This window comes from Sphaeramia orbicularis, chromosome 18 (assembly GCF_902148855.1).
Source record: "Sphaeramia orbicularis chromosome 18, fSphaOr1.1, whole genome shotgun sequence".
Classification (NCBI taxonomy): domain Eukaryota; kingdom Metazoa; phylum Chordata; class Actinopteri; order Kurtiformes; family Apogonidae; genus Sphaeramia; species Sphaeramia orbicularis.
The window spans coordinates 35,332,500-35,353,722 of NC_043974.1; the positions used below are offsets into that span (position 1 = coordinate 35,332,500).

A 21,223-nucleotide genomic window follows, 5' to 3' on the forward strand; every position below is an offset into this window, starting at 1 on the left:
TGTAAGCAAGGTACAAAAGCTACTGGATAAAATATTAAATATACACAGAGTCGCGGAAAAAATATTATTAATCATCTACTTTAATCATCATAATGAGATTACATTTGAGGGTTATTTGATCAAAAACAGACAAAGCCTATGAAAAAAACGACTTTTTCTGCAAATACAGTCGCGGAAAAAATTATTAGACCATCAAAAGTCATCAAAAACAATGGTTACGCAATCAAGTACGAAAACGGTGAGTGTAAAAAAGAACTAAAAATTTCACACAAAATACTGAAAAATGTAAGCAATGTACAAAAGCTACTGGATAAAATATTAAATATACACAGAGTCGCGGGAAAAATATTATTAATCATCTACTTTAATCATCATAATGAGATTACATTTGAGGGTTATTTGATCAAAAACAGACAAAGCCTATGAAAAAAACGACTTTTTCTGCAAATACAGTCGCGGAAAAAATTATTAGACCATCAAAAGTCATCAAAAACAATGGTTACGCAATCAAGTACGAAAACGGTGAGTGTAAAAAAGAACTAAAAATTTCACACAAAATACTGAAAAATGTAAGCAATGTACAAAAGCTACTGGATAAAATATTAAATATACACACAGTCGCGGAAAAAATATTATTAATCATCTACTTTAATCATCATAATGAGATTACATTTGAGGGTTATTTGATCAAAAACAGACAAAGCCTATGAAAAAAATCGACTTTTTCTGCAAATACAGTCGCGGAAAAAATTATTAGACCATCAAAAGTCATCAAAAACAATGGTTACGCAATCAAGTACGAAAACAATGAGTGCAAAAAAGAACTAAAAATTTCACACAAAATACTGAAAAATGTAAGCAATGTACAAAAGCTACTGGATAAAATATTAAATATACACACAGTCGCGGAAAAAATATTATTAATCATCTACTTTAATCATCATAATGAGATTACATTTGAGGGTTATTTGATCAAAAACAGACAAAGCCTATGAAAAAAAACGACTTTTTCTGCAAATACAGTCGCGGAAAAAATTATTAGACCATCAAAAGTCATCAAAAACAATGGTTACGCAATCAAGTACGAAAACAGTGAGTGCAAAAAAGAACTAAAAATTTCACACAAAATACTGAAAATGTAAGCAATGTACAAAAGCTACTGGATAAAATATTAAATATACACAGAGTCGCGGGAAAAATATTATTAATCATCTACTTTAATCATCATAATGAGATTACATTTGAGGGTTATTTGATCAAAAACAGACAAAGCCTATGAAAAAAACGACTTTTTCTGCAAATACAGTCGCGGAAAAAATTATTAGACCATCAAAAGTCATCAAAAACAATGGTTACGCAATCAAGTACAAAAACGGTGAGTGTAAAAAAGAACTAAAAATTTCACACAAAATACTGAAAAATGTAAGCAATGTACAAAAGCTACTGGATAAAATATTAAATATACACACAGTCGCGGAAAAAATATTATTAATCATCTACTTTAATCATCATAATGAGATTACATTTGAGGGTTATTTGATCAAAAACAGACAAAGCCTATGAAAAAAAAACGACTTTTTCTGCAAATACAGTCGCGGAAAAAATTATTAGACCATCAAAAGTCATCAAAAACAATGGTTACGCAATCAAGTACGAAAACGGTGAGTGTAAAAAAGAACTAAAAATTTCACACAAAATACTGAAAAATGTAAGCAATGTACAAAAGCTACTGGATAAAATATTAAATATACACAGAGTCGCGGGAAAAATATTATTAATCATCTACTTTAATCATCATAATGAGATTACATTTGAGGGTTATTTGATCAAAAACAGACAAAGCCTATGAAAAAAACGACTTTTTCTGCAAATACAGTCGCGGAAAAAATTATTAGACCATCAAAAGTCATCAAAAACAATGGTTACGCAATCAAGTACGAAAACGGTGAGTGTAAAAAAGAACTAAAAATTTCACACAAAATACTGAAAAATGTAAGCAATGTACAAAAGCTACTGGATAAAATATTAAATATACACACAGTCGCGGAAAAAATATTATTAATCATCTACTTTAATCATCATAATGAGATTACATTTGAGGGTTATTTGATCAAAACAGACAAAGCCTATGAAAAAAATCGACTTTTTCTGCAAATACAGTCGCGGAAAAAATTATTAGACCATCAAAAGTCATCAAAAACAATGGTTACGCAATCAAGTACGAAAACAATGAGTGCAAAAAAGAACTAAAAATTTCACACAAAATACTGAAAAATGTAAGCAATGTACAAAAGCTACTGGATAAAATATTAAATATACACACAGTCGCGGAAAAAATATTATTAATCATCTACTTTAATCATCATAATGAGATTACATTTGAGGGTTATTTGATCAAAAACAGACAAAGCCTATGAAAAAAAACGACTTTTTCTGCAAATACAGTCGCGGAAAAAATTATTAGACCATCAAAAGTCATCAAAAACAATGGTTACGCAATCAAGTACGAAAACAGTGAGTGCAAAAAAGAACTAAAAATTTCACACAAAATACTGAAAAATGTAAGCAATGTACAAAAGCTACTGGATAAAATATTAAATATACACAGAGTCGCGGGAAAAATATTATTAATCATCTACTTTAATCATCATAATGAGATTACATTTGAGGGTTATTTGATCAAAAACAGACAAAGCCTATGAAAAAAACGACTTTTTCTGCAAATACAGTCGCGGAAAAAATTATTAGACCATCAAAAGTCATCAAAAACAATGGTTACGCAATCAAGTACAAAACGGTGAGTGTAAAAAAGAACTAAAAATTTCACACAAAATACTGAAAATGTAAGCAATGTACAAAAGCTACTGGATAAAATATTAAATATACACACAGTCGCGGAAAAAATATTATTAATCATCTACTTTAATCATCATAATGAGATTACATTTGAGGGTTATTTGATCAAAAACAGACAAAGCCTATGAAAAAAAACGACTTTTTCTGCAAATACAGTCGCGGAAAAAATTATTAGACCATCAAAAGTCATCAAAAACAATGGTTACGCAATCAAGTACGAAAACGGTGAGTGTAAAAAAGAACTAAAAATTTCACACAAAATACTGAAAAATGTAAGCAATGTACAAAAGCTACTGGATAAAATATTAAATATACACAGAGTCGCGGGAAAAATATTATTAATCATCTACTTTAATCATCATAATGAGATTACATTTGAGGGTTATTTGATCAAAAACAGACAAAGCCTATGAAAAAAACGACTTTTTCTGCAAATACAGTCGCGGAAAAAATTATTAGACCATCAAAAGTCATCAAAAACAATGGTTACGCAATCAAGTACGAAAACGGTGAGTGTAAAAAAGAACTAAAAATTTCACACAAAATACTGAAAAATGTAAGCAATGTACAAAAGCTACTGGATAAAATATTAAATATACACAGAGTCGCGGGAAAATATTATTAATCATCTACTTTAATCATCATAATGAGATTACATTTGAGGGTTATTTGATCAAAAACAGACAAAGCCTATGAAAAAAACGACTTTTTCTGCAAATACAGTCGCGGAAAAAATTATTAGACCATCAAAAGTCATCAAAAACAATGGTTACGCAATCAAGTACGAAAACGGAGAGTGTAATAAAGAACTAAAAATTTCACACAAAATACTGAAAAATGTAAGCAATGTACAAAAGCTACTGGATAAAATATTAAATATACACACAGTCGCGGAAAAAATATTATTAATCATCTACTTTAATCATCATAATGAGATTACATTTGAGGGTTATTTGATCAAAAACAGACAAAGCCTATGAAAAAAAAACGACTTTTTCTGCAAATAGTCGCGGAAAAAATTATTAGACCATCAAAAGTCATCAAAAACAATGGTTATGCAATCCAGTCCTAACTCCTGTGTGTATCATGTGACTAAAACAGACAGAAAAGAAAACATAGAATGCCTAAAAGCACTGTTTTTGTCAGTACAATGCCATAGATATTAATGTAAGAACTTAAAGCAGGCATGTCAAACTCATTTTAGTTCAGGGGCCACATTCACCCCAATATGATCTGCAGTGGGCCGAACCAGTGAATTAATAACATAATAACATATAAATAATGCCAACTCCAAACATTTCAATTTTTTTTACAGTGAGAAAAAAGTAAAATTAGATTATGGAAATGTTTACATCTATAAACTGTCCTTTTAAAAATGTGAATAACAGGAACATCCACGAAAAAACTGAAAATTATTTTTTTTAAAATATGTGCAATTTTAACTATATTTTGTCTCTGCTTATTAACTTACAGATCACGATGGATTTGCAAATTTACAAAATATTTTAGTAAATGGCAGAATATTAGTAAAATTGCACTTACTTCTCTTAACACATTACGAGTTTTTCATATTTTTTGTGAAAGGCTAGTTTGTAAATTTACACATTTTCATGTAATTTCACTTTGTTTTTACACTAAAACAGAGAAAAAATTTGGAATTGCCATTATTTGTAGATTTTTACAGTCGTATTTTACTGATCTGACCCACTTGAGACTAAAGCAGGGCTTTATATGGGCCCTAAAGTAAAACGATTGATTATTAATATCGTCAGTGTCATTTTTGCATTTCACAAATTCATCCTACGGCCATTTGTGACATGAAAATATAGCATTAATTGTGATGAAATTGGACATTTTTGAGCTGAAAACATAGTTCATATGACCATCAACATGTTGCAACAGAACTGAAATCCTGTCAATTTGCATAACTTGCATTTACCAACACAAAGTTCCTTTGGGGATTCACTTAGATTGATTTCTTATGCACAAAGACAGAAATAAGACCTCTAAGCAAGTTTTACGCATAAACTATAATGAAAAATCCAAAACTATTATAACCTTGCCCTACTGTAGATTAGAGATGCGCCGATCCCGATACAGTATCGGGATCAGGCCTCCGATATCAGTATCTGAATATGACATGACGTCGCCGATCTACCTTCCGATACAATAATACCGGAATAGTAAAATAACAACTTAGTAGAAGTGAGGCCACGTCCACACATTTGCGGCAACTAGACTGAAGTAACTTCTTCTTTGAGATAGGCGAAAGTCACATCCGCTTAGTTGCCGTAAATATGCCGCGCGCAAAAACGAAGAAAGCATGTCCTTAATTTGGAGGTACTTTTCACTTGAGACGCAAAAAAGTGCCACGGTAAAGTGCATCATATGTGAAGCCGATGTTCCGAGGGGTGGACTAAAACCTTCAACGTTTAATACCACCAACTTGGCCAAGCATTTACGAAGACGCTATGCTAAAGAACACGAGCAGCAGGAGCAAGCTAAACAGCAACAACAACAAGCGCAGCAGAGGATAACCGATTCATTCAAGGGGCGTGAAAAACTTCCGACAGACAGTCCGAAGGCTCAAATGTAGGTATACTGTTATTGTACTTATTGATATCGTAATTGCACAATATTAAGTAAATAAAAAGAGGTTGCCACTTGTACTGTTGCCTTTTGTACTGACTGCACTCATTATTAGTCCAATTAATAAATGGCTTTAATTGGAAGGTAATGCATTTTTTTTATACTTACATTTTTTGCTATGTGGTCTACTTAAGTATCGGGTGTCGGGAAAGTATCGGGAAATAACCAAATTAATATATCGGTTCGAAATTGAAAAAACATCGACCGGAGCATCGAAAGGGAATCGAAAAGAAATTGATGGGGATATTACATTAAAAATATGCGATGCTGAAATTGAAAGAGTGTTCGATATAAAATTTTTAGGGGTTGTTATTGATCACAAATTAACGTGGAAACCACATATTAGATATATACAAGGAAAGATTGCAAAATCAATGGCAATCTTGTATAAGTCCAGAAATATACTCAACCACAAGGCACTACATATAATTTAGTGTTCACTTATATTCCCTTATATGTCATATTGTGTGGGAGTGTGGGGCTGGACATATAAAACAACTGTAAATACTATAGTCCTCCTACAAAAACGAGCCATACGTATTATTAATAAGGCCGGTTACTATGAACATACAAATGAATTGTTTATGAAATCCCATATTATGAAATTTAATGACTTGGTTTACTATAAAATAATGCAAATAATGTATAAAGCCAAATTAAAGTGACTCCCTGTCTGTGTACAAAGGTTCTTCTCAACACATGAGTCTAAATATGATTTGCGAGATGTTTGTAAATTTGTCGTACAAAAAGATAAAAAAGAGACAAAAAGAAGATGTATATCTGTTGTTGGAGTTAAATAATGGAATGAGGCCAGCATGGATTTAAGAATGTGTAGCCCATTTTTGATATTTAAAAAAATGGTACGTAAGGCAATTTTAGAAGGATACAATTGTTAAGATCTAACACAGGGGTGGGCAATTAAGTTTCCTATGGGGCCACATGAGAAACTTTGACAGTTGTTAAGGGCCGGATCAATACACTTACAGCTCTCTCTCTCTCTCTCTCTCTCTCTCTCTCTCTCTCTCTCTCTCTCTCTCTCTCTCTCTCTCTCTCTCTCTCTCTCTCTCTCTCTCTCTCCCTCTCCCTCTCCCTCTCCCTCTCTCTCTCTCTCTCTCTCTCTCTCTCTCCCTCTCCCTCTCCCTCTCCCTCTCCCTCTCCCTCCAGGGTGGGGAAGCAAAATGTACAATATTTTCAGGCAGGGATTGAAAGTGTTATGGAAATGTTCAACTGATAACCCACACACAAAGAGGAGGAGAGAAAGTTAGAGTTTAAATAAATGCATTTATTGAGAAGTCAATCACAGAGAAACTCTGTAAGTGAAGTCTCCTTAAACAAGAGAAAACTAAAGATTATATAGAACCAAATCCAACCCCCTCAAACTATGATGTCATTCCTTACGTACATCATACCACTCCCTACTACTCCTTCTCTGCTCCGTGAAGAGGTCATGATGACCTCTTCACTCTAACCTTGCTTGGATCCCATCTGGAGTGCAGGCGCCATCCTCTATCTACACATTCAGACATTTAGGTGTTTGGGTTTTAACTCAAGGCAAGAACTCCGTTCCTGGGTTGGGGGTGTTACAGAGTGGTAAACATCACACATACTGAATAATGACTCAGCATTAAAAGAAGATGTACTAACAGTATAAAATATAAAGAGTATAAAATATAAAAAGTAAATTTTTCCACCACAAAAGACAGTGTATGATCAATTAGTTTATTGAAAGTCATGAGAATTTATCTGCCACAAGAAAATTTCCATAATAGAAAATGTTTTTATTCTATGTGTCCTCCTTCTTTCTCAATAACTGCCTTCACACGCTTCCTGAAACTTGCGCAAGTGTTCCTCAAATATTCGGGTGACAACTTCTCCCATTCTTCTTTAATAGTATCTTCCAGACTTTCTCGTAATAGTTTTGCTCATAGTCATTCTCTTCTTTCCATTATAAACAGTCTTTATGGACACTCCAACTATTTTTGAAATCTCCTTTGGTGTGACGAGTGCATTCAGCAAATCACACACTCTTTGACGTTTGCTTTCCTGATTACTCATATGGGCAAAAGTTTCTGAAAAGGTATGGATAATAGTGTTAGGTATGATTATGACATCAATATATGTTTGGTTTCAAAACAATTGACGTAGTGCCTGCTGAGAAAAAACAACTAAATGTTCAATATAAATTTTGCTTCCCCACCCTGTGTGTGTGTATATATATATATATATATATATATACACTTTACTACAATGCAAAAACAGTAAATGCAACAATACAATAATAAAATGAAAATGTGGAGCACAGACTACAACTACTTAATGAATATTCACAAAGACTTTTGAAAATGTGCAAAACCAGCTCCACATTAACTTTACATGAAAAACTATAAATGCATCCAGCTTTATTTGTTTGCATATCACAGTTCCTTTTCTTTACCTCTGACTTCAGTAAAAGAAATACTTACAAGTCCATGTCTAGTTAAAAACTCTGCATTCGGAATCAATCTTTTTTTTTTTTTTGCCATTAGCAGACATGTTCATGGGCTGAAACTGACCAACAAACCAATCAGTGCATAAGCCTTATGCAAGTACAGAAAGTATGTGTGGGGAAAAAACAAGCAAACCAAAAAAACCCACTAAATTAGAAGAGCCTTCAAAATAAAAGCAGTGGCGTTGTATTGGTTACATCTATTATGATGATATATATTTGCATTGACTTTTAATTTGCCAATGACCTCATGTGGGCCAGTTAGGGTCAGCTGTTGGGCCACATGTGGCCCCCATGCCTTACAATGCCCAGGTCTGCTCTAACAAGTAATAGGTAAATTATTTATTTTTGAGTCTAGATTAAATTACCATTAATTTGGTGGTTAAGTTTTGTATTTTTCTGGTATATTTTCACCTTTTTAGGTTTCGCTTCTTTGTTGGCTTGGATACATTGTTTTTTTGTCTTTTTCTTTTTCCTATATTGGATGCTAGGTAGCTGAATATGTTATGTAGGACAGGCATTAATATAAGCATTTTGCTTCTGCCTGTGCCTTTTCAGTCATAACCTGTTAGTAATGTTTGTAATGTGTGAAGTGCTGTTGTTGACACTGATGACTGAATAAAGAATTTCATCATCATCCCTACCCTAGATATCAGCTCTTAAACTCTTATGAGCTATTTCTGTTGTTATCTACAGGGGTTGGACAAAATAATGGAAACACCTTAAAAAAATCAACAAAATATAATTTAATATGGTGTAGGTCCGCCTTTTGCGGCAATTACAGCCTCAATTCTCCGAGGTATTGATTCATACAACTTGTGAATTGTTTCCAAAGGAATTTTAAGCCATTCTTCAGTTAGAATACCCTCCAACTCTTTTAGAGACGATGGCGGTGGAAATCGACGTCTTACTTGAATCTCTAAAACTGACCATAAATGCTCAATAATGTTGAGGTCTGGGGACAGTGCCGGCCATACGAGATGCTCAACTTCATTAGAATGTTCCTCATGCCATTCTTTAACAATTCTAGCTGTATGGATTGGGGCATTATCATCTTGAGGTGAAGGTGTTTCCATTATTTTGTCCAACCCCTGTATATATTGGTCCAAACAAATATACCTTTAGTTGTACCAGGCATTAAAATGAACAAGAAATTGACAAAAACAAGGGTGGTCTAATATTTTTTTCCGCGACTGTACATGCCAAAGACTTCTTTCTAATAAGATCTTTAACCTGTTTCTTTCTTTGTCCATGCTCTGTTAGCTCCATACCACACCGGAACAGCTACTGTCTTCATTTCTGCCTCGTTACCGACTAATGTCAGCTTTTTTACCTCCGTATATGAATCCCCGGGGAGTAGCCAATAATATTAAATTGTGACACAAGCAAAATTTCCATACCCACAAGCGAGCTGTTATGGGGAATTCCCAACCTTTATAACGCACCCACAGCAATGTCTTTCATCTCGGAAAACAAAACTGAAATTTCTCCCCCCCGTACCTCTGCTTTCTATTCTGGTTCTTATAAATAAGGGGATTTTTTTTTTTTTCTTCTTTTCCTGTTCAGAGGAAAAACATATTCGATTGTCAGTCTCTTTCTGGTAGACTGAGTAAGGGGCTTTGAAGGGAGGCGAGTGGGGAGTAGATGGATAAGTGAAATTCACCTCTGCACAAATGCCTATTGCTGGAGAGAAGGCAATTTCCTGCAGCTCTGTTCACCAGCACATAGCCACAGCCCCAACGTGGTCACACATCAGTGATTCAGAGGATGTATTGTCCTATGGTTAATGCCAAAAGAGAGGACGGTTTTCGAGCCAGTGGTGTATTAATTATATGTTGCTAGGAGCTGATTTAGTGCAAAAGGGTCCGTGTTGAAATCTACCGGCGCTGTGTTTCAACGCACAAAAAAAACCAATGATACTATTCTCCGGCGATGATGAGATGTTCTTTCCGAGACACCTACAATTACCTTCTAAATGCGAGGGAACTTGAGTCGATATTAACAGTACTTTCTACAGGAATGGAGGGTTAGAACGCAGTCGAAACACCGAGGGAGCACCACTTCAGAATATCCCTTCCCCTTCCCGAGTGGAGTGTCGTCTTTGATCATCAAATTGTTCTCCTGAAAATCCTCTCTGTTCTTGAATTATCTGGGCCGCTGAAGTGGAAACTGAATTTTCCGTGGACGCCAAAGCTTCTTAAAAGAAAAGGGAAGGAGGGGGGGAGGGGAGAAGGGGCAACTAATAAAAAGGTGTGAAAATGACACAAATTGAATCCGCCCGCAAAGAAGAAATATACAGAAGAGAAGTAATCAAAGTCTGCGGACGACGAAGCTGAAGAGGACGTCGTTTTCTCTGCCTTCACATGTTGGAAAACAGAAAAAAGGACCGTGAACCACCTTCTGTTTATCTGCAACTGTTGCATCTTCTATGGAAAGTTCACAAAAACGTACTCCTCATACTGGACTGTGCTGTTTTTTAATCAAGGGATGCATTAGTCGAACCCAAATCTTCATCGAAAATGCAAATCGTATATTTTACATCGACTGTTACTCAAATACTAAGTGTTGGTTCAAAATCATATTATTAACACGGTTTAAAACTTGGTCTGGCATTTGAATGGGTTTCTCCCAAAACTACATCATGGACTCGCTTAAATCAATCCTGTGTTTTGTGTTTCCAATGGATTAATGTTTGATTATTAAAACAAGATATGCCATCGTGGTTTAGAAGTTTTCCTGTTTGATGTAGTATTTCACTGAGCAGCTGACTGAGGAGACAGACGTAAAATAATAATAATAATAATAATAATAATAATAATAATAATAATAATAATAATAATAATAATAATAATAACAATAATAATAAACCTGAAAGCACTTTGTGTCAAACTTTTCTCAGTTTATCAAATCTTTGACACGTGTTTCTGCTGCTCTTCATACATGGTGGCTTTTAGTTACTGATTCCATCCAATATACTATTTTTTAAGTTTTGTTTATTGGTCGACACGTGCATAATTATTTATTGGATTTTTTTCTTTCTTATTTAATAATAAGCCAACATTTTTCAACCAAACTTAGGAAAATTTTAAGAAATTTCAATTTGCTTGCTCTGTCTATAAGATCTTGTATGAGATCTTGTATGGACTTGGTCCATCGCCCCTGTTCAAATCCAGCACCAGTGGGAGAGGAACCACAGCCTCCACCAGAGGAACCACAGCCTCCACCAGAAGAATCGCAGCTTCCACCAGAGGAACCGCAGCTTCCACCAGAGGAACCAGAGCCTCCACCAGAGGAACCGCAGCCTCCACCAGAGGAACCACCGCCTCCACCAGAAGAATCGCAGCTTCCACCAGAGGAACCGCAGCTTCCACCAGAGGAACCAGAGCCTCCACCAGAGGAACCGCAGCCTCCACCAGAGGAACCGCAGCCTCCACCAGAGGAACCACCGCCTCCACCAGAAGAATCGCAGCTTCCACCAGAGGAACCGCAGCTTCCACCAGAGGAACCAGAGCCTCCACCAGAGGAACCGCAGCCTCCACCAGAGGAACCACCGCCTCCACCAGAGGTACCACAGCCTCCACCAGAGGAACCGCAGCCTCCACCAGAGGAACCGCAGCCTCCACCAGAAGAATCGCAGCTTCCACCAGAGGAACCGCAGCTTCCACCAGAGGAACCAGAGCCTCCACCAGAGGAACCGCAGCCTCCACCAGAGGAACCGCAGCCTCCACCAGAGGAACCGCAGCTTCCACCAGAGGAACCAGAGCCTCCACCAGAGGAACCACCGCCTCCACCAGAGGAACCACAGCCTCCACCAGCGGAACCACATCCTCCACCAGAGGAACCACAGCCTCCACCAGCGGAACCACATCCTCCACCAGCGGAACCACCGCCTCCTCCAGAGGTGACTGTGCAGAACCATGTAGACACCCAGCCTTCAGTAAACAGGTGTTATGAGTCAAAGGTACTGAGGTTTGGAATGAGACTCCAGCTCCAATAAGAGACTGGACCACATTAAACACTTTTAAAGACAATCTAAAAAAAAGTGGCTAAAAAGAAACCAGATCTTTTAGGCTTCTCATGTCCTCTCAGTGTTCTTTGTTGCTGCCCTTCGTGTGTGCCAGTTGTCCAGTTTTTCTATTGTGCTGTTATTTTTTTTTAATTTTTTGCATTTGTTCTTTGTAATTTTTGTCAGTCATTAGTGTGTGCCACCTGTCCAGTTCTTATATTGTGTTGTTCATTTTTTGCATTTGTTATTTGTAATTTTTGCCATTATAGTGTTATTTCTTCTGACCTGCCAAAGACTGCAGATGAAAAGTAACCTTTGGCAAATTCTGGCATATTTACATTTACATGTACATTAATATGCACTGTCCCTTTAAATAAAGAAAATAAAATTTGTAACACTTCTCCACAGCATGAAAAAGAAATGTGCAAGATTTTGGGATATTTGTGAAATTTTCTGTATTTCCACTTGGGTTCCCAGTGGCTTTTATATATTCCTTTACATAAACAATTTGAAGTCACATGGTTAGAAGGTGTTTGAACCAGTATACAGTTTTATTAACGTCTACAGGGCAGATTCAGGGCTAAAACTAACACTGAGACTTTACAGGGGATTTGATTATGGCTAGTTAGCCCACGTATCCACATAAAAACAAACATAAGCACATCTGGATCAAATACCGACACTCAACTTCATGGATTACCAACAATACACATTTCGCTCCATGTTTTTTAATGTTTTTCACCTTATTTTTGGGCTCCACCATGCTGCATTTCCACTGCAGGTTTAGTATCCCCTGAGCTTATTGGTTGCGCTAGCGACGCCACATACACATATTGTGACATCGTCTACAGCGTGATTACAGCTATAAATGAGGCAACAATGGAGGAGGAAACTTACAACTGTTATAATTTAAGATATAATAATACAGCTTAGAATATCTAATAGTTAGAGGTATTTTAAGATCTCTTCAAGCTAGACCATAGTTATTTAGGTGTCAAATCTGGGGTTGATTTGTCTAGACAGAGCCGTGTTGATGTTTTCAGAGATTTTCCTGCTGGTTTGGTTTGGCGTTTTGTGTTGACATGTGCATGATGTCAATTTACATCACGTTTAGTATCGTTTGGAACACTGGAACCTTAATGAAGGCAACCCTACAAATAGCCTTTTCATACCTGATACCTTGGTGGACTTCATACCGTCAGTAACCAACCACTTCCACTAATACTGTACTTTATCATATAAATTTATGTAGAATTAGGGACTATATTCAGGAGAGAAATGATTTCTGATTGGGACAAACTCCTCTTTTGGCTTCTGTGTTCATCACCTAAACATATGAACCCTTTAACAACTGCAGTCTCTCCAGCGCTGCATTTTGCACTTTAAAGCACTCAAATGACTGGAACTCATGAACCATTTGCACTATCCACAGAATTCAAACTGCATCCGAAAGCTGAGATCCAGAGCTTTCTGACATTATATAACACTTTATGGCAGCAGTGTGGGACTCTATTACAAGTAGAAAGGAACTGTTTCAGAGACTTCCACACAGGCGCCTAGAAAGCCTGGAAATAACAAAAAACATGGACCCATAATATGGATACTGAATATTCGAGAGCAAAAAGCATGTTTGACCAGATGTAAAATAGTTGAAAGTTTATTTCTGTAATCCCAAAAAGTTTCATTATATTTACAGTTGTTTCTGATGATAAATATGCTAAAAACTTCAAGTCTTTTTTTCTTTTTTACTAAAACATACTGTTATAAGCATATATTCTTCATAATAATGATAATTAATGGCCAGATATTGAAAGTTAAGTTCTTCCTGAAAACACAGGTGCAAAAGAATTGGCCAAAAAAAGACATTTTCTGACACTTTTATTGCAATGAAAGGGGTGAAAAGGGTTAAAACCAAACACTTATTAATGATGTGCTTCCACAGCATGGTACCAGCTCGACTCTACTCAACTCGGTTTGGCTTTTTTGCGTTTCCATTACGAAAAAGGGCCTGGAATCTGGTACCCGGTACTAGTTTTTTGGTATCACCTCCGCCGAGGTTCCAAGCGATACTAAACCGTGACGTATAAACACTGTAGACCACTGATTGGTCAGACAGTTTTCTCTGTGATCCGCTGTTTTACAAAAAACAGATGCGGAAATGGACAGTAAATATAGCGGTATATTAATCCACATGATAACAGCCCAAAACTACACCCTGGTCGGTCGAGGAGATTCAGTCTTTGGTGGCCAACATAAAAATTCAGACGAAACAACACGCAACGAGCGAGTTTTCAGCAACTCTATGAGCAAACAACACGGAAATAACACGCCGCATCACTATGACATCCAGGCACTGTAAAGTCAGTCGTATCCTGTGATGGAAACGGTCTCCAGGAATACTGAGCCGAGTCGAGCTGGTCCCACGAAGTGGAAACACGACATTAGACGTTTCTGCTTAAGGGCCATGTGGTTATCAATCACAAAGTATTTGAGGGCACAGCAAAGCAGAGCTGAAACAATCAGTTAATCAACTTGGATCGATTAAAAAATTGATTCGATTACAATTTTCCTGACTCCAAGATTCGTTTCTTTAATTTTGCTGCCACTAAACTTTGGTTCCACTGTTGTTTCACATGGATGCTTATTGTGATGCACATGACGCCAGGATCAACACAATAGTATGTTAGTTCCAGTTATAGTGCTCTGTCAGAAGTTGTCTAAAAAAGGGGGGGGGGGGTTGGTCTGACAGAGCTTATATACGTAGCATTCCGGTCCCCCCGAACGCGATGTACCTTATTGCGGAGGAGCAGGGGGGCATGGAAATTCACCACTGACATAACCTACTGCTTGATATCAATACTTATACAGAGTAAAGCATCCCATTTCAGCTGCAGACCCCCCCTTTCTTATTTCAAACTTTCTCATTCCAAACGCCCCCCAATAATGTCCCAACACCCCCTGGGGGATCTAAACAAATCAAATCAAATAGAAAAAATGAGATTAATCAATTAAAAATAATCAGTAGCTGCATTTCGGGACCATTTACCTGTTGTGGAGTTGGTCCTTGATTACCTTCAATGGCAACTCAATGCTCCTAATGTATGCTAAGTGCTAATGCTAATGCTAGGTACTGTTTGTGTGCGTTATGCGTAAAATGCAGACTGAATTTTTCCTACATAGATAATAAAGTGAATTAATTTTTTAACCTTTATTGATAAAGACTTGCAATCAACTCCTTGTTTTTAAATACAGGAGGTCCTCCAGTTACGAACGAGTTCCGTTCCTACGCTGGCGACGTAACCCGAATTTCCGCGTAAGTCAGAATTAACCCTTTAATAACCCCTAAATACCTCCTAAATCTCTAAATAAATATCCAAATACACATATTACGGGCTTTGTCCTTAATAATGGTCGCCACGGTCGACCGACTGAAGCCTAAGGCTTTACCGATGTTTGTCGGCGTCTTGCCTTTCTCCGAACTTTTGATGATATCCTGCTTCGTTTCCATCGTAATGGCTTTCCTCTTGGCTGGACCAGCATCGCTAGAAGATCCTGCTTTCTTTTTTGGGGCCATGATGTGAAAAAGGAGGGTGAAAAAGGCGAGGATACCGAGAAAATTACGGAGCACAAACACAGCCACTCTAGACTCAGGCGTCGTAAAGTCGAAACAGCGTAGGTTGAGTACCGCGTAACCCGAGGACCTCCTGTAAATATGGTCATAAAACCCTGTCATGACATGAGTGACTCATATTTCAGTCATCATGTGTAGTTGAGTAAAATCATAAAAAATATGTAAAACTGAGGAAATTTTGCCGGAAATGAAAAACAAACCTCCCCCAAAAACACCCTTGTTTTGTTCAAATGTGCCGACTGCTTTTGCTTTTTTTTAATCTCGAATGCCAAAACACTCCAGGTTTTATTTTTGGATTCTTTAATTACGCTGTAAATACTGGAAAAATGGATTCAACTGAGGTGACTGCGGCTATTATGCGATTCTAAATAAAGAGAGTAAAAAAAAAAAAAAAAAAGGAAAGACTGATAATGAATTAGCAGACAGTTATAAAAACAAAAGCCTTCCCATGAATCCCTCCCAGTACAGAATTACCTGCTTCTGCAGTACAACTGATGCTGCCCCTGGACCTTGATTAAGGTGCTAACACGAGGCCGCTTGTCAGTTCTAATGAAATGCTTGTTAACTACTGTCAATGGCACCCTGTTTAATTTTCCCAGCTTGATCACCGTTTGTTGTGGTTGCAGTTAAGTACACATTTTCATATTCATGCATATTCATACTGATTCATCCTCTTCAGATGCAGCTGAATTCATTAGGAGTGTCTCCCCGTTAGCCAACACAAATAACAAATGTGCACAGATTTTTTTTTTTCTCTCCCATCTACGGGTCTTTTCATGTCGGTCGCAGCTTTGGTGTTTTTACAACCTCCCGACAATTTTTCAGTGGGAACTAGAAATGAAAAGTAAGGTATACTTTTTCCACCCATAATATAGTGGAAGGCGCGCTACAATAACAGTAAATACAGGCAAACTTATTTTATTTACATAAACACATTTTCAGCAGGATGACAACTAGAGGCTGAACTTTCTCTGCCCTGCAGTGGGAGAACCCGGCAGATGTTCTCTGTGTATGTGCATATGAATTGCCATTTATAGTATAAAAAAAAAAAAAAGTAGTGAAGCGTGCCATTTTGTTTACAGCCACAGATTTTGATGTGTGTCGCCTGGAAAGAGGGAGGTTTAAAGTGAAACAGACGATGCAAGCTGGAGGGAAACTGTTCAGAATTTACAATGAATGTGGATGTGATGGTGTTCAGAGGTCGCACATCGATGGCCAAAATACAAAACCTCCTATCTGAAAATAATCACTTTTTGCAGGAAACAAAAAAAAAGACATGGATCCTGGAGGATTCTGTTGGGTTTCTGTAAATTGGCTTAGAGTCTCGTTTTGACCAACTCTACATGTAAAGTGTCATGAGATAACTTTTGTTATGATTTGGCGCCATATAAATAAAATTTGATTGATTGATTGATTGTTTAGTTTCATTATAGTATGGTCTTTGTTGTCGTTGTCAGGTGACCTTCGTATCATAAGAAAGGGTGGGATTATCTTGCAGATAGACTGAAAATGTGGAGTCATCCTTGTTCTCACCATTTAATCTGAAAACTCAAAATTTAAAAATTTGCAGATAAGAGGTTTTGTTTTTTGGCCATCGACATGTTCTTCAAGGTCAAATTCAAGCACTTTTAAAGGTTATTTCCAATATTTTCCAGCACAGCACCTTATCACTAGGGTAAAATACATATCTACAGCAGGGGTGTGTCAAACTCATTTTCTTCCGGGGGGCCACATTCAGCCCAATTTAATCTGAAGTGGGCCAGACCAGTCCAATAACAGCACGATAACCAATAAATTATGACAACTCCAAATTGCTTTAGTGCAAAAAAATAATGTTCAATTTTGCCAATATTTACATTTACAAACTATCCAAACAAAAAGGAGGTGAAAATCTGAAAAAAAAGTAATTTGTTAAGAAATAAAAGTACAATTTTATCAATATTATGCCTCGACTTATCCTTCATACATATGCACAAAACATTTAGAAAATTGTTAAAATTGCGCTTAATTTTCTTCATTTCTTCATTTTGTTCAAGTTATTCACATGCTATAGTTCATAATTTCATGTTTTTTGCACTAAATCAAAGAGAAAAAAATTGGTGTTGTCATCATTTATAGGTTATTATGATACTATTTTTGAGTTTAATGCCCTAACTTGCACTTTGCAAATTCATCCCACGGGCCAGATTGGAACCTTTGGCGGGCCGGTTTTGGCCCCAGGGCCGCATGTTTGACACCTGTGATCTACAGGAATACATATACTCATGATTATGTATAGAAAGTAAAGGAGAACGCAAAGTTTTACCCAAAAAAAATGGAAGCCACTTGGCAGAGATAAAGATTAAGACAAAAATTTACCTGGAATCTACCTGAGAGCACCTGGTAATTTTCTTTTTTGACAACAATTTTTATTTTTCCAAATGTAAGTCGCTTTGATTTGCCATCTAAAGACAGCAGAGTTAATATAATAAATAAATAAATAAATAAATAAATAAAATCAGAGTCATATTTGCAAGTATTTTCAAGCATCTAAAGTAAAATTCGAGCACTTTTCAGACTTTGAAAACACATTGAAATTCAAGCATTTTCAAGGATTTCAAGCACCCGTATGAACCCTGAGTGAAGGTTTTCATGCAATTGTAGAATAAGGTAAAAAATATCAACTTTAGTGTCAGGTGCAGTGTGTATAAACACAAACTAAACACCAAGTGAAACTGGAGTCAAAGATGAGACGTAGAGTAAGAATTTTCCTTTTACTGTAGTTTCCTCTTCAACATACATGCTATTCATACAACTGCTAAAAACTGAAAATAATAAAAACAAGATATGTAACAATCTCTCAGCAAACACATCCCAAAAATACTTTAACAGTGTCACAAACTTACAGCATTGCCTCTCCAATATTTCGCTGTGACTTTGCAGGATGATTTGGTCGCGTTTTGAATGAGTACAGAAGAGCATCGAAGTAAAGTTTGTACATATTACTAAAACCGGAAGTTTGCGTATAACAAAATAAATTCAGTGAAATCCACATTTTACGTACTATTTCAACTGCCTTGCTTATTTAACATTATACAAATACATTGCTACAATATTAACCCTTTCATGCATGAATTATGAGAACCTTAATCAAGATTTTTTTTACTGAGTGTTTTTATTCCTCTTTAGGCATGAAAAAAAAAAAAACAATGTGATTGAATTTTTTTTTTTTTTTTTTTTTTTAATCAACCTGTTTTTCATGGAGTTACAAAAATGTCCACTCAGCTACACCATGAATTGTCTTCTTGAAGCAAAGAAACATGTATTTAAAACCCAATATCATAAAGTGATTTGAAAACAGTGAAATGAAACTGTTTAACCTTCATCCTACCATGAGAGTTTACATACAAAACTTACCAAGTGGGGTCTTTTATGACCCCAGTCTTATTTTGGATGCAATTCAGTATGAATTGAAAAAAATTGTCATGATATGTCACTTAGTCAAATAGTTAGTATGCAGCAATGTAACCAAAGTATAAAAATACGTTTTGTAGTGATGTTTATTGTGAAATGGTCAATGGAACAATCAACAAACAACTAATCTGACAAATGCTTGTGCAGCAGTATATCGAGCAGGTCTACCTCTCAAAGCCACATTTCACAGTAAAGGAAAAGAATATCATGTTACAGATAGATTATTACAGGTAAGTATGTTAGAAAACATATGTGTCATCAGATACATACTGCCAATTTGGGAAAAAAATGTTGGGGTCATCCATGACCCCGGACACTCAGTCCATCATAACAAGTTCAGTTGAGGTGATGATCCAAAACTTTTTACAATACAAACACCAGATGACACCAAGGAACAAACTCCTGAAACCATGAATAAATGTTTCAGTTTAACACACAATGACACACATGAAACAACGTCTGGGGTTATAAATGACCCCGCTTGGTAGGATGAAGGTTAATGCAGCTAATCTGATGTTTTCTCACATTTGAACATATTCTAATACTAGTTATTACTCACTTCATGGAGATAATATGCAAAAAATAAATATTAACAATTGATTTCCACTCAAGAACCAATCAAGAACAGCAAAGTTACAATAATGGTATGAATTGCAGTTTATGAGATGATGCATAAGTGTCCACTGTGTTGGTTAATATGGAACTAAAACAACAAAACCCATGAATGTACAAGAGTAAAGCTGTAGAGTAACTGTCCACTGTAGTAACCACTATGCATGAAAGGGTTAAACTAACAAGAAAAAATAAAACTCTTACAAAATATGCCTTAAGGGCAACACATCAACAATGGCTGATGGTTTGACTTTGGTCGACTTGATTCTGATCATTTCATCAACATTTTGGCTTTTGATTTGTTTTTATGTCTTATTCCGAAAAGTCAAAACCCCATTTTCCACAGCACTTCTGTTACGAGAATATTTCACCTTTATTCCGGAACAACGTCTGTGTAAACAAAATGGTGGGATTATTTGGTCCCACCTTTATTGTGGCTTTGTGACGCCTCTGGAGGTAGTAACAGAGCCGCAATAAAGGTGGAATCATGATTCTGGAACGCTATGTAAAAGGAACACCTCTCGTTCCGCAACCAAGGTGTGACGTTTTGATGATGGCGACCCCCACGCCGGAGAGACAGCGGGTGCATATGGATTCACTGGCATGGATTCGTGCCACTGGTGCCACCGCGGCTACATGCCAGGAGTGCTGTCACAGCTTCGTGCCATGGGTGAAAATAACATGAAGCTGCGGCACGAATCCATGCCAAAGCCTTCATATGCACCCGCTGTCTTTCCCACACCGAAGGGGATTTAAAAATTAGCGTAGGCCATGTACAGTAAACAAACATGTCAACGCGACCAGAAAGATGTCAAACTGGTAAGACTCCGAGATCCATGAGCTGTTGTTGCTTCGGGTGAGGACTCTATCCACGCTAACATTTGTGGAACGGTGAAAGACCGGAGACTCATGCTTGGGGTTTTTCCAACACAGAAGTGATACGCTGCGTCACCGCCCCTTTGATTCCGGAATGCAGGTCCGCTGTGTAAAAGTCCAGCCTGTCTCACCTCTGTTACTCCTTTGGTTTGACCGTAGAAATCGGTCAACGGTGGAAAAAAGGTGGGATCATCATCTCACCTTTTTTCCGGGATCTCTGTGTAAAAGTGGCTACTAGAGCTCGACCGATAGGGGATTTTTGGGGACGATACCAATACCGATATTGGGGGCTAAAAAAAAAAGCTGGTATCCAATACATCGGTCCATATCCGAAATTGGCAGATAACCGATATATTGGCTGAAATACGAAATAAGAACACTGATCTAGACAGGATATAATAATCTTATATTAGATAATTGTGGACAGGTGGATTCACAGTTGCATAAATCTTTGTTTATCTCACAAAGATAATTTATACAACTTTCAAATGCAGCGGTCCATCCTCGTCAGAGCGCGTGGTAGGTTTGTGATTTTCGCCGGGGGAGGGGGGTTAGAAGTCCATCCCTGTCAGAGCGCGCATGGGGGGGAGGGGGGTGTGTAGCTCCGTGATTATGGGATTGTGTGTGGGGGTGATTGCGTCATTGTCCGAGCGGA

General features: G+C 36.9%; 1 protein-coding gene across 2 annotated transcripts in view; it reads right to left on the minus strand.

The window, feature by feature from the left end:
* LOC115438835 (glucosidase 2 subunit beta-like) overlaps positions 1-21,223 on the minus strand; it is a 479,883-nt gene that overhangs the window by 368,905 nt on the left and 89,755 nt on the right. The gene's annotated exons all lie outside the window — the stretch shown is intronic.